At 42.0% G+C, this 12,158-nt stretch overlaps 1 protein-coding gene across 7 annotated transcripts in view; it reads left to right on the top strand.

Moving 5' to 3' along the window:
- DLGAP2 (DLG associated protein 2) overlaps positions 1 to 12,158 on the top strand; it is a 748,630-nt gene that overhangs the window by 376,407 nt on the left and 360,065 nt on the right. Inside the window, exon 1 of one of the 7 annotated variants that reach the window (XM_075268424.1) lies at positions 9,831 to 9,849. The exons of the other annotated variants lie outside the window; for them this stretch is intronic. The gene's annotated coding sequence lies outside the window, so the exon portion shown is untranslated. Of the gene's footprint in view, positions 1 to 9,830; positions 9,850 to 12,158 lie in introns of those variants that run through there. 7 annotated transcript variants of the gene reach the window in all.

Raw genomic sequence — 12,158 nt, 5'->3', positions numbered from 1 at the left:
GACAGTGCGCTGAATTCAGCGCACTGTCAGCTTTCCAGCGGTATATAAAACTGCATGTGCCCAAACCCATGAAAGGTCTTCTTTAATGCTGGCAGGCTTCGGGCCTATATGGTAATGCCCAGACATCACGTGGTCTGGGATATTACCATATAGGCCTGAAGCCTGCCCTAGCAGTACCATACAGGCCAAAGCCTGTGTTAGCAATAACAGGCTATTACTACTAGCACAGGCTTCGGGCCTATATGGTACTGCTAGGGCAGGCTTTGGGCCTATATGGTAATATTCCAGACCACATGATGTCTGGGCATTACCATATAGGCCCAAAGCCTGCTAGGAGTAACATCGGATCCCGGAGAGGTAAGTAACATTGTTTATTATGTTCCCTCACCTCCCCTGGGTCTCCGATTATTATACTCGGAGGTCTGAAAAGACCCCCGAATATAATAATAGTGGTAGTGGGATCGCGGCCTGCCCGGGCCTACTCACTGCTGGCCTCCGCGGCCTATAGTACAAGCGGAAGCGGGGGCAGCAGTGAGCAGGTCTGGGGAGGTAGGTAAATAGGCCGCTACCTGCTGGAGATACTCCAGCAGGTAGCGGCCTATTATAAAACAAAAAAAGAAGTTTTATACTCAACGATCTCGCGGCACTAGGCCGCGGACGCACGCTGATACGTCCTCAGACGTCTAGGTATCAGCGAGCGTCATCACGTAATGACGCCGCCCACGCTGATACCTAGACGTCTGAGTACGTATCAGCGTACATAGGCGGCCTAGTGACGCTGCCTACGCAGACATCTGAACCAGCGCAGAGAGAAGCAGCTCTCCTGCGCTGGTTCGAAGTAAAAAAAAAAAAAAGTAATAAAAAAAAAAAGTCGCCCGTGCGCCGCCCCCCTCCCGTGTGCCACCCGAAGCGACCGCCTCAGGTTAGAGGTGCGGCCCTGTGGCAAGGCTAAGCAGATTCATCAACATTAAAGCCAGAAATCTGACATGAATGAAGTGGGAAATGTAGACCAGCTATGAGCTGACAACCATTTCCCCTTCTGATGTGGCATTATATGTTTGGGTGGGTGTGTGGCATTATATTTTTAGTTGCAACTGCTTGTGATGTGTAGTCAGCAGTGGGAGATTCGGTATCAGATGCTGCGGTCCAGGCATCCATACTGCACCACTTCATATGACATTGCATCTACCATAGCAGACTGCACATATCTGTGAAAGATGCTACTAAATATATGGCAACAGTGTCACTTTATGCAAAATTACAGTAGTACACAAAAGGTCCTTCATTCAACATGGATATATATGAGCACAATCTTTCGGTAAACAGTTTTAAAATTTAAGTAACAATTGAATTGTTTCAATAGATAAGCCATCATACTGTGTTTTGCGATCATTGAGATAACCCTAGGTAACATTTGGTCAAACACTTAATATATTCCTGGCTGTTTGTCACCTCTTTTGGAAATTGGCACCGCTTCTGCTATAGGCAAATCCTGTCAGAATTGATTGAAACCTTAGAAATAGATGTCTGTCTATCACAGCGCTTAATTCCCGTAAAACACATGGATGTGTGCCATCTGGACACAGGGAACTGCTTTTTTACTGTTCTCAAGCTTATCTACATTTTAAAGGCGTTTTCCAGCTTTACAAAACCAACCAAAGCCGTGTAGTCCCTCACTAGTCTCTGTATACATCAAACAGCAATGACTTACCCATGATGATCCACAGAAAAATACATTTCATGCAAATGTGTCACATAGAAAATGCTGTATAACAAGGAGTAACCATGTTGTGGAAAAAGATTCAGTATAACGTAATTTTCACTTCTGCTTATCTTGGGCTTAGATGCCATCATCTAGTCATGGTGGTTGTCCCATGTAGCGAGTGACAGACTCTATCTATGATTGTGAATATGGTGATATAATACACATGTCCAGTAGTAAATAATATACAATAACGCCAAAGCATGCTATTAGATATAAATATGACTGAAATAGAAATATAGAAGTGGTGATCAGTTAATTACATAGGATATGTTTATTATATAATAAGTTAATATGTCATCCTATTTGTATTTCTGCATGTTATAGGTAACCAGTAGTGTTTGTATATATAATGGGATGTAGACCCAATGACTACGGTGCAGTGATCCATATGCTATACACCCATCTCCAGTCACGCCACCCTTATCCCTCTTATTAAATTACACTTGCTTCATCTGTTAATTCATTTAATTATGTTATCCGAATGAAACTGATTTCAATGTTGGACACAAATTATGTCGAGCTAACAGTGTTTAGTAACCTTATGGCATGAAATTTACATGCTCATTGCTGACCTGAATAAAAATTGCCTCAGCTGGAATGAAGAGCTTTGTATTGCACACATGCATAACTATTTGTGCTTATGGGGATTATTATTGTTGGCTTGTTATAGACTATAAATAGCCATTAGCGATTACATCTTGTTGCAACGCATTTCAGGTATACTACAAGTATTTAATAGAAATATTTTTCATGATACGTTCAGGTCAATTTAGCACACCCAAATGTATATCAAGAAAATATAATATATTTGAGTCTCATTGGCTCATGTTGTGGAAAATCTGCTTTTTTGTTGCAGATTTTGCTGGTTTTTTTTTACAAAAACCAGGACTAGGTTGAGCAGAAGGGAGAAGTGTGTGTGTGTATATATATATATATATATATATATATATATATATATATATAATATTTCCCATTCATTTTGCAACACTCTTGTCTTTGGCTCAAAAACTTGTGGCAAGATCTGCAACAAAAATGTAATTTTTTTTATACCCCAGAGTATAATGTTCGGAGGCTTAGGGGAGGTGATGAAACATAAAAATCGGTGTTACTCACCTCTCCTGGACTCAGGCATGACTGCCTACTGTCTTCGGGTCTCTTTAGTGATGTCAAAGATGTTGTGTGGGTGAGGCCAACGTCACGACTCATAATGACACCAGTGTAACCCACATCTGTGACATCACTGAAGAGGCACAAAGTCACCATGGAGTCACGCTGGAGCCTGGAAGAGGTGAGCAACACTGGTTTTTACGTTTTTCAACTCCCCTGGGCCTCTGATTATTATTATACTCTGATGTCTCTTCAGACCCGAGAATATAATGGTTTGTGGGTGGTTAACACCACAAATATTTTGGATTCTGACTAAATCTTTGCAATATTTGCAACAAACACAATAGGGGCCACTATGAGACATTATGCTGTGTGAAGGGGCCATGTGTGACTACATCTACCAACTACTTGGCTAGCCACTAGCCACGCTTTGTCTGAACCTTCTCTGGTTCCTTGCCAACAATTACCATACACCAGGAGCACTTTGAGATGAAGTGACTTGGTAGTCTTCCCGCAACGAACTTCAGATACCCATACAGGAGTTAAAGGTGAGGCTACTTAGACAACGTCCTTGGGAGTGGCCAATATTAAACTAGTTAGGTAGCACAGTGAGTTCTTAACCTGTGGTCCGTTCAATAAATTGTTTATTATAAAAACGTATTTTAAAAAATATTTTATATTCTAGTGACACAACTTACTGTGTAAAATTGTAGCAACCAAAGGAAGTGTTGCTCATCATGAGCCTAAAAGTGCGTGTCTGCAGGCGTGTGTCAGTATTATTGTGTCATCATCATTTCATCATTATAAAGCTTCTAAATACAGATATACATTGATGTATTGCCATAAACTATACAGCGAAATTCCCATTTAAAGGTAGATTTGTGCTGGGTGGTAAAGACGTCTATCTCCTAAGAGACGTGAAGAAGACAGCAGTATAGAGCTAGGCCTGTGAGTTATTTCAGTGTTAAATCAATTTGCATGCTGTACAATTGCCATGGCAACTAAAAGACACATGTTTATTATCATGGATTTCAGCAAGAAAAGACATACACTCACCGGCCACTTTATTAGGTACACCTGTCCAACTGCTCGTTAACACTTAATTTCTAATCAGCCAATCACATGGCGGCAACTCAGTGCATTTAGGCATGTAGACATGGTCAAGACAATCTCCTGCAGTTCAAACCGAGCATCAGTATGGGGAAGAAAGGTGATTTGAGTGCCTTTGAACGTGGCATGGTTGTTGGTGCCAGAAGGGCTGGTCTGAGTATTTCAGAAACTGCTGATCTACTGGGATTTTCACGCACAACCATCTCTAGGGTTTACAGAGAATGGTCCGAAAAAGAAAAAACATCCAGTGAGTGGCAGTTCTGTGGGCGGAAATGCGTTGTTGATGCCAGAGGTCAGAGGAGAATGGCCAGACTGGTTCGAGCTGATAGAAAGGCAACAGTGACTCAAATAGCCACCCGTTACAACCAAGGTAGCCAGAAGAGCATCTCTGAATGCACAGTACGTCGAACTTTGAGGCAGATGGGCTACAGCAGCAGAAGACCACACCGGGTGCCACTCCTTTCAGCTAAGAACAGGAAACTGAGGCTACAATTTGCACAAGCTCATCGAAATTGGACAATTGAAGATTGGAAAAACGTTGCCTGGTCTGATGAGTCTCGATTTCTGCTGCGACATACGGATGGTAGGATCAGAATTTGGCGTCAACAACATGAAAGCATGGATCCATCCTGCCTTGTATCAACGGTTCAGGCTGGTGGTGGTGGTGTCATGGTGTGGGGAATATTTTCTTGGCACTCTTTGGGCCCCTTGGTACCAATTGAGCATTGTTGCAACGCCAAAGCCTACCTGAGTATTGTTGCTGACCATGTCCATCCCTTTATGACCACAATGTACCCAACATCTGATGGCTACTTTCAGCAGGATAATGCGCCATGTCATAAAGCTGGAATCATCTCAGACTGGTTTCTTGAACATGACAATGAGTTCACTGTACTCCAATGGCCTCCACAGTCACCAGATCTCAATCCAATAGAGCATCTTTGGGATGTGGTGGAACGGGAGATTCGCATCATGGATGTGCAGCCGACAAATCTGCGGCAACTGTGTGATACCATCATGTCAATATGGACCAAAATCTCTGAGGAATGCTTCCAGCACCTTGTTGAATCTATGCCACGAAGAATTGAGGCAGTTCTGAAGGCAAAAGGGGGTCCAACCCGTTACTAGCATGGTGTACCTAATAAAGTGGCCGGTGAGTGTATAGTGTAATTGGGCACAGTGAAACATGGATACTACTAGCTGCTCAGAAGAAACCAGTGCTTCACGTGTATATGTAGAGGTGAGACATATTTAAAGAAGCACTCTAAGGCAAACATTGATTCTATGGCCTGGTGGTAATGTGCATAGAATCTAACAGTGAGGTTCGTGTGCTTACTGTGGCTTTATTTATGAGCTATCTGCTTACCTCCAACTCCAGGGAATATTATGTAGCCTGCAATAAGATTTATGACAGCCTTCCAGGTCACAGAAAATCCGCTGTGTTAGGCTAAGGCCCCATGTAGCATGCCTCAGCAAAAAATCACTACGGGAAAAACTGCGGCGGCAACACAGGTGGCAAAACTGCAAGTCTTTTCACAGAAAGTCCACAGAAGAAACCTTTCTGCTTCCATTATACCTGTAGGGAAGCCGCTAGTGTTTCTGTAGGTATAAGTGACATGTTGCGATTTCCAGAACCACAATGATTTTGGAAATTCCACTGAGCAAAAATTGCAGAATTTAGTAATTTTTAAACTGTAGAAATTGACATTGAATTTTTTATTCATCAAATATTCTGAAAAAAAAATTGTTTCAAATAAAACCTTGGTTTTAAAAAATACGTTTTCTAGTCACACATTCTCTTTAAAGTTAGTGCAAGACCAAACAGCCTCTACTTACAGCCGCTTTATATTCATATTTATTTATAACAAAAAAATAAAAACCATACTCCCCTGTTCCCAGTAGTCCAGTGTCTTCTACCGTGTTCCCGTCCTGCTGCTCCTGGGTCTTCTTCTGGGGACTAGGTGAGAGGTTTTTTTTTTTGAAGGGGGGGTTTATACCTTTCCCACACCCAGCCAATGGTATGCATAAAAAGACTATTTAGAGTCTGTAATTGTGAAGATATTGAAGAATGACTGAGAGCAATGATGGATCTCTTTTACCGCACTAGTATTTAATGGTCATGCTTTCATTTTTACAGAATAAAATATCGCAGCTTGTTATGGTATTCTGACCAAAGTATTGGAAACCAAAAAAAAAAGTGTGAACAGAACCTTAAAGTTAGTGTTACTGAATCCTTTTCATACAAAGAACATTGCAACAGCCAAAGAATGATAGCAACATCAATAGTAATGGAAAATCTAATACTGGCATAGTGGTAGAGTGATTATATATAATGCAAGAAAAGACATAACTCAACAGGATGATACTCACTCTTCCCTTGACAGTAAGACCTGGGGTCTTTCCCACTTTTCACTTCTTTTGGAGGAGAGGTGTAATCCACTTCTGTGTTTTGGAGCCCTTTACTTTGGTGAAGTCAAGCAAGGTCAACATGTGCTAGAGATATTTCAGGGTCCAATTGCAGCAACATAGTCTGTGTATATAACTTGCATAGCCATGCATCAAACTTAGTAATATTTTATTATATTACTTACAATAGTAATTTCTGCAACTACTTTACAATACTGATGTCAGGATTCGGGGGACGCCACGGCCTTCCTGCTATGCGGCGCATGCCCCGGAGGCGTGTCATAGACTCCTCTGGCAGTATTTAGTACATCAAGGGGTTAAGTTGTCTCCTTGGTGTCAGTTTGACTGGCAGGTTGTCTGGCCAGTCATTCCTATCTGTGATGAGTGGGGTTGTATCTCAGTTCCTATTTTAGTCACCTCCCCCCATGTTCATGGCCTGTTATAGCATTCAGTATCTGTTTGCAAACCTCCAGGTTCTATATAACTTTATCTGTACACTTGCTACAGCCCTTTTGCTTTTGCTTACCCTTCCTGTTCCCTGCCTGTTTAGTTTTCTTGTTTATGTTTGTATTCTATTTCTTACCTATATTCACTACTGGTCTAGCCTGACTACTCTTAACAGCTATTGTTCTCTGTTATCTGCCACCTCTAGTATACTAGGTTTGTTTCTTTTTACTTCTCAGCCCACTGTTAGGGTAACTATAGGGAATCTATTGTAGGTTCCTGTGAGGGGCATCCTTGTAAGGATGTTACTCTGAGGGTAGGCAGGTTCAGTCAGGGAATCTGTCAGGGATAGTTCCCAATCTGGTTCTGCCCACGTTCCTGGATTTGCACACAATGGTAACCAATCCAGGTCAGAGGTTGCAGGGACGTCAGGGACTCTCCTTGGCCACAGATTTCTGGGAGCTCCAGGTTAGTGCCTTACAACTGACCTTGGCAATTGTACTGTTAGCACCAGAGATAGAGACAGAAAGCAAGGGTCCCTGTATAAGAATAGTACATAGGGTCCTTACTAGTTCAACATAGTTTCTGAACATAGATTATCCTTTCTAACAATCCAACTATGATTCTGATTTATGAAAATAACTAGTAGTCCATTGCATACATTCTAAGAGATTGTAGGAAGCTGACTAGGAGGTGACAGTGGGCCCCCTAATGTAATGAACCTATGTGAAACAGCCAAAGTCATACATATTGTATGTTCATCTCTCAGTAAACCATGTAAAGGGAACCTCTGAAGTTTTTGCTCCATAAGGGTATGTTCAGAAAATAAAGAAGAATTTAAGGTACCTCAGATTTCACTTTAAGGTTTCTATGGCTCCCCCTGGTAGAATGGTGAAACAAAGCACTTTGCCACGTTTTTTAGGCCGTTTAGGGCCATATTTTGGTGGAAAAAAACCACTTAAATGGTTCCCTTCAATGGTGGACATCCGTCTCAGAATCTTTTTCATTTTCGGCTCCTCTGGCTCCCTCTTCTTTGGCATTCAACCACAGTATTCAGATGCAGTTTGTTGAGACCAATGAAAGTCCAATGAAAAGCTTGTAAATCTTTATTGGATAGTCTGTTTCCTACTACTTAGGTACTCTAAGGAACAACTGTTTATAGCAGCGGTCCTGTGTGTTAGAAGAGGTTCTGATAGTTAGGAAATTTATATTTATCAAGTACATCTCAGCTGTGAGGCTCATTTGCCCTGGGGCAGACATTTTCCCTTGAAGTAGCTGAAATGTGCGACATCCTTCTGTTCATTCCATGCCTGATTTTATCCATCTCTGGTTTTATCTAAATTCATTCTTGCAGAAATAGCATGGCTTCTCTGTGTGATTTTTTTTTAACATTAGTCTTTCACTACCAAATATCCAGATTATTGTGCCCTGCAATCTATAGTATTTGACAAGGCCCCCAACTGTGATACAATAAGAGCAACACCATAATTGTGGCGTGTTAAAGAGGACCTTTCATCAGATTTGGCACAGGCAGTTCTATATACTGCTGGAAAGCTGACAGTGCGCTGAATTCAGTGCACTGTCGGCTTTCCCGATCTGTGCCCCGGGTAAAGCGATATCGGTCCAGGTACCATAGCGCTTTACAGTCAGAAAGGCGTTTCTGACACTTAGCCAGGGACGCCCTTCTGCCCAGCAGCGCCTATCGCAATGTACTGTGGAGCGGGGAGGAACTCCCCCTCCCGCTCCTGATAATACTCATCCATGGACGAGCTGTGTGAGCAGAGGGAGGGGGTGTTCCTCCCCGCTCCACAGTACAGCGCGATAGGCGCTGCTGGGCAGAAGGCGTCCCTGGCTAAGTGTCAGACACGCCCTTCTGACTGTAAAGTGCTACGGTACCGGGACCAATAGCGTTTTACCCGGGGCACAGATCGGGAAAGCCGACAGTGCGCTGAATTCAGGTCCTCTTTAAGTATTTTATGTGGCGATTAAGGGTCTTATTAACTGATGGCAAAGAAGTCTACAACCAACATACAGTCACCAAATTATACCACTATTAGGCTAAGGCACCATGTAGTGGGTCCCAGCAAAAGAGTACTGCAGGAAAGAAACGTAGCGGTAACACATAGCGGTTTTTCCCACAGTGCTTTTCTCAGAAAGCTGGACTTTCTGCTTCCATTGTTTCCTTCCTCCCTTTTCTTCAATTACCTATAGGGAAACCATTGGCATTTCTGTAGGTATAATTGACATGCTGCAATTTCCAAACTTGTGACAGATTTAGAAATTATTATGTTTCCGCTGTGGATATTTTTCAGCATTGTGCGTGAATGGGTTTCGCTAGAATGCAGGGACTGTAAAACGCTAAGTTTTTTTTTTCATGTGGGGCCCAGCCTAAAGGAGCAAATATCACCTACCATGGCATAAGGTATATAACCAATGCCAAATAATACTGCAGACCATGTAAGTAAATATAGTTACATCCAGTGACTTAACAGTGACATGTCTAGTCAGTGCTTAAATATGGAGCAAGGGGTTAAGTTTCGATTATTATGTCAAATTAGGTAGGTTTACCTTGAAAATAGTGTTAACTAAATAGCTAGACAGTGTATTTCAGTGGTTACAGTTTGGATAAATATCACTTTATTTATATATCTTGTATATACAATATAACTGGCATCAATATGAACATAGGAAATTTACACCACTCACCTTCACTTTCACAAAGTTACTAGTAAGCAGTATACAATTTTCAAGGGTATATAGAGAGACTGCAATATTTAGTGTACTGAAGCAAACGCAGCAGATGCTGAGCGTGGATGCTATTGATAGGAGTGTCCCCAAGAGAAAACTCATTGATAAATGTTCTAATAAGTGAGAAACCAAGCCATCCATGAAGGGGATAATAAATAACACCATATTTCTTCTCTGTCTCTTACACAATCTAGTAGAGAACTTCAATATCTTCAGCAAAAATCCAGAACATATTTTCATTGCTCAGTGTTCATGATCAGCAGAAAGAGGTTAGTAGTAAAAGAGACCATAAATCTAGTCAGGTCACCAAGGACTTGGGTAACAAATGAGTTTTATGATCCCAGGCCATTGAGGCCTCCCTGGGGTTAAACTGTATGTCCCACGAAAAAGGGAAGTGCTCACTTTACAAATGTAATAAAAGAATTTTAAATGACAAATGTCCTGTCATTTACTTTACCGATAGAAAAGCGACAGAAAGGTTTTTTTTTCCTTCCTCACGTACCTATATTATCATTTAGGAAGCTTTGCCTTAAAGGAAGTCTTTAGGAAGCTTTGACCCCCTCAAAAGCACTATAGCTCTATATAAAGAACAGAGGAAGAGCAATGTACACTTGGAGCTGAGAAATTCAAATTTTATTGCCCCCATCCCCAATATCACAATTGTCCAAGAGGCTTCCCATTCATATACAGTGACTTGGGTTCTCTGCATTGAATGATGCCCAACCTCCCGCATTGTTGTTGTTTTATTTTTATAGCACCATTAATTCCATGGCGCTTTACATTTGAGGGTTTACATACGGTACACAAAATATACAAACAAATATAACTCTAACAATGACCTACTGGCAAAGTGGGGTAGAGGTCCCTGTCCGCGAGGGCTTACAATCTATGAAGGAAGAGGGATAGAGACAGAAGAGTCTTCAAGGCTTTCTTGAAGCCTGTGATTTTTGAGGGTCGGTCTTATGTGTCTTGGTAAGGAGTTCCAGAGTATGGGGGATGCATGGGAGAAATCTTGGAGACGGTTGTGTGAAGAGTGGATAAGAGCAGAGTGGAGTAGGAGGTCTTTGGAAGATCAGAGGTTATGTGTGGGCAGGTAGCGGGAGATTAGGTCAGAGATATATGGAGGGGACAGGTTGTAGATGGCTTTGTATGTCAGCTTTAGTATTTTGAACTGTATTCGCTGGCCAATAGATAGCCAGTGAAGGGATTGGCAGAGGGGAGAGGCTGATGAACAACGGGGGAGAGGTATATTAAGCGAGTAGCACAGTGTAAGGTGGACTGGAGGTGGGGGGGGAGTATTTGCAGGGAGGTCATGTGAATGACAGCTCTAGTGTCTGATCAGGAGACTGCTAGAGTCATCACTCAAAGCAGAGGGCAGGTGTTGGGGAACAGACAGTACAAGAAGCTTAAAAGGAGCCCCCTCCTAAATCACTGTGATCACATAACTAGATGCCTTTAAAATGGGAATTTCTTGATCATGCAATCTCCCTATCACTCTAGGTATGCTTAACTTGCTTTTCCCCATCCTCTACTTTATTTTAAATTTGGTTTTTATTGAAATTTTTGAGAGCATAAAAAGGAAGAGAACTGTACAACATACAAAAATATGAAAACAAGAAGGCATATGTAAAATACAGAAAAATTACAGATAATCTGGGTCGGGAACGCACAGTCCAGTCATAAAGTCAGCAAAAATTCTCCAGATAAACAAGAGCTGTAGCCATCAGCAGAAGAGTCCAATCCGCAAGGTTTAACCCTAGGGGATAGACGCTTGAGAGAAAAAAACAAAGAAATCAGCTGTAGGATACAAGGGATGGGGGAACAGCGACAATAATAGAGGAGTAGATAACATAGAACAAAAAACAAACTACCTTGGTAATGCAAAGTAAAACAATGCATAGCTCACTTCAATGTTAAATCGTGCCCGAAACTGAGATAGATATAAGGCTAGGGGAATATGTCAAGCCCTTCATCTACCAGGAGCTAGTGTCTATCAGGGAGAGCAGAGTAGGGGGAGCAGAAACTAGCTGTGGGAACTGCTGTGGGAACTTCTCCCCTTCTCCATTAGGGGAAGCCAGAGAACCCATTTAGAGCGAAATTTGGAAAAGGTGTGATTTTTGGTGACTAGCATCCTTTCCAGAGTATATGCTAAATTAACATGGTGGACCAGCTCATTCACAGTCAAATAAGGCTGGTTAGGAGTTCTATACCAGCAGAGTAAGATCTTTTGTGCTGTCTCCTAATGGGCCGCACCCCTCGATACTCGCTTAACAAAACTGCTGGCATCATACCATTCCTGTAAAGAGATAGGTCTCGCAAGATCGGATTCCCATCTCATTAAACACTTGGGCTTGGACTGCCTGGATGGGATAGAGAGGAAACTGTAAAACGATGAGGTGCCACCTTTTGTGGGGGCTAGCTGCCTCTACTAACGTAGGGCCACTTTAGGGAATATGAGCCTCGATACTTCATAAGTCTGGAAAAGATACCTAATTTGTAAGTATTTAAAGGGGTTGTCCCATAACAAGGATCCTATCTTTACTGCTTGTTAATATGGATGTAAGACTTTTCCTAAATA

The sequence above is a fragment of the Leptodactylus fuscus genome, chromosome 3, assembly GCF_031893055.1.
Source record: "Leptodactylus fuscus isolate aLepFus1 chromosome 3, aLepFus1.hap2, whole genome shotgun sequence".
Classification (NCBI taxonomy): Eukaryota; Metazoa; Chordata; class Amphibia; order Anura; family Leptodactylidae; genus Leptodactylus; species Leptodactylus fuscus.
Note: the sequence above shows the minus strand (reverse complement) of the source record. Positions and strands in the feature narration are given on the sequence as shown.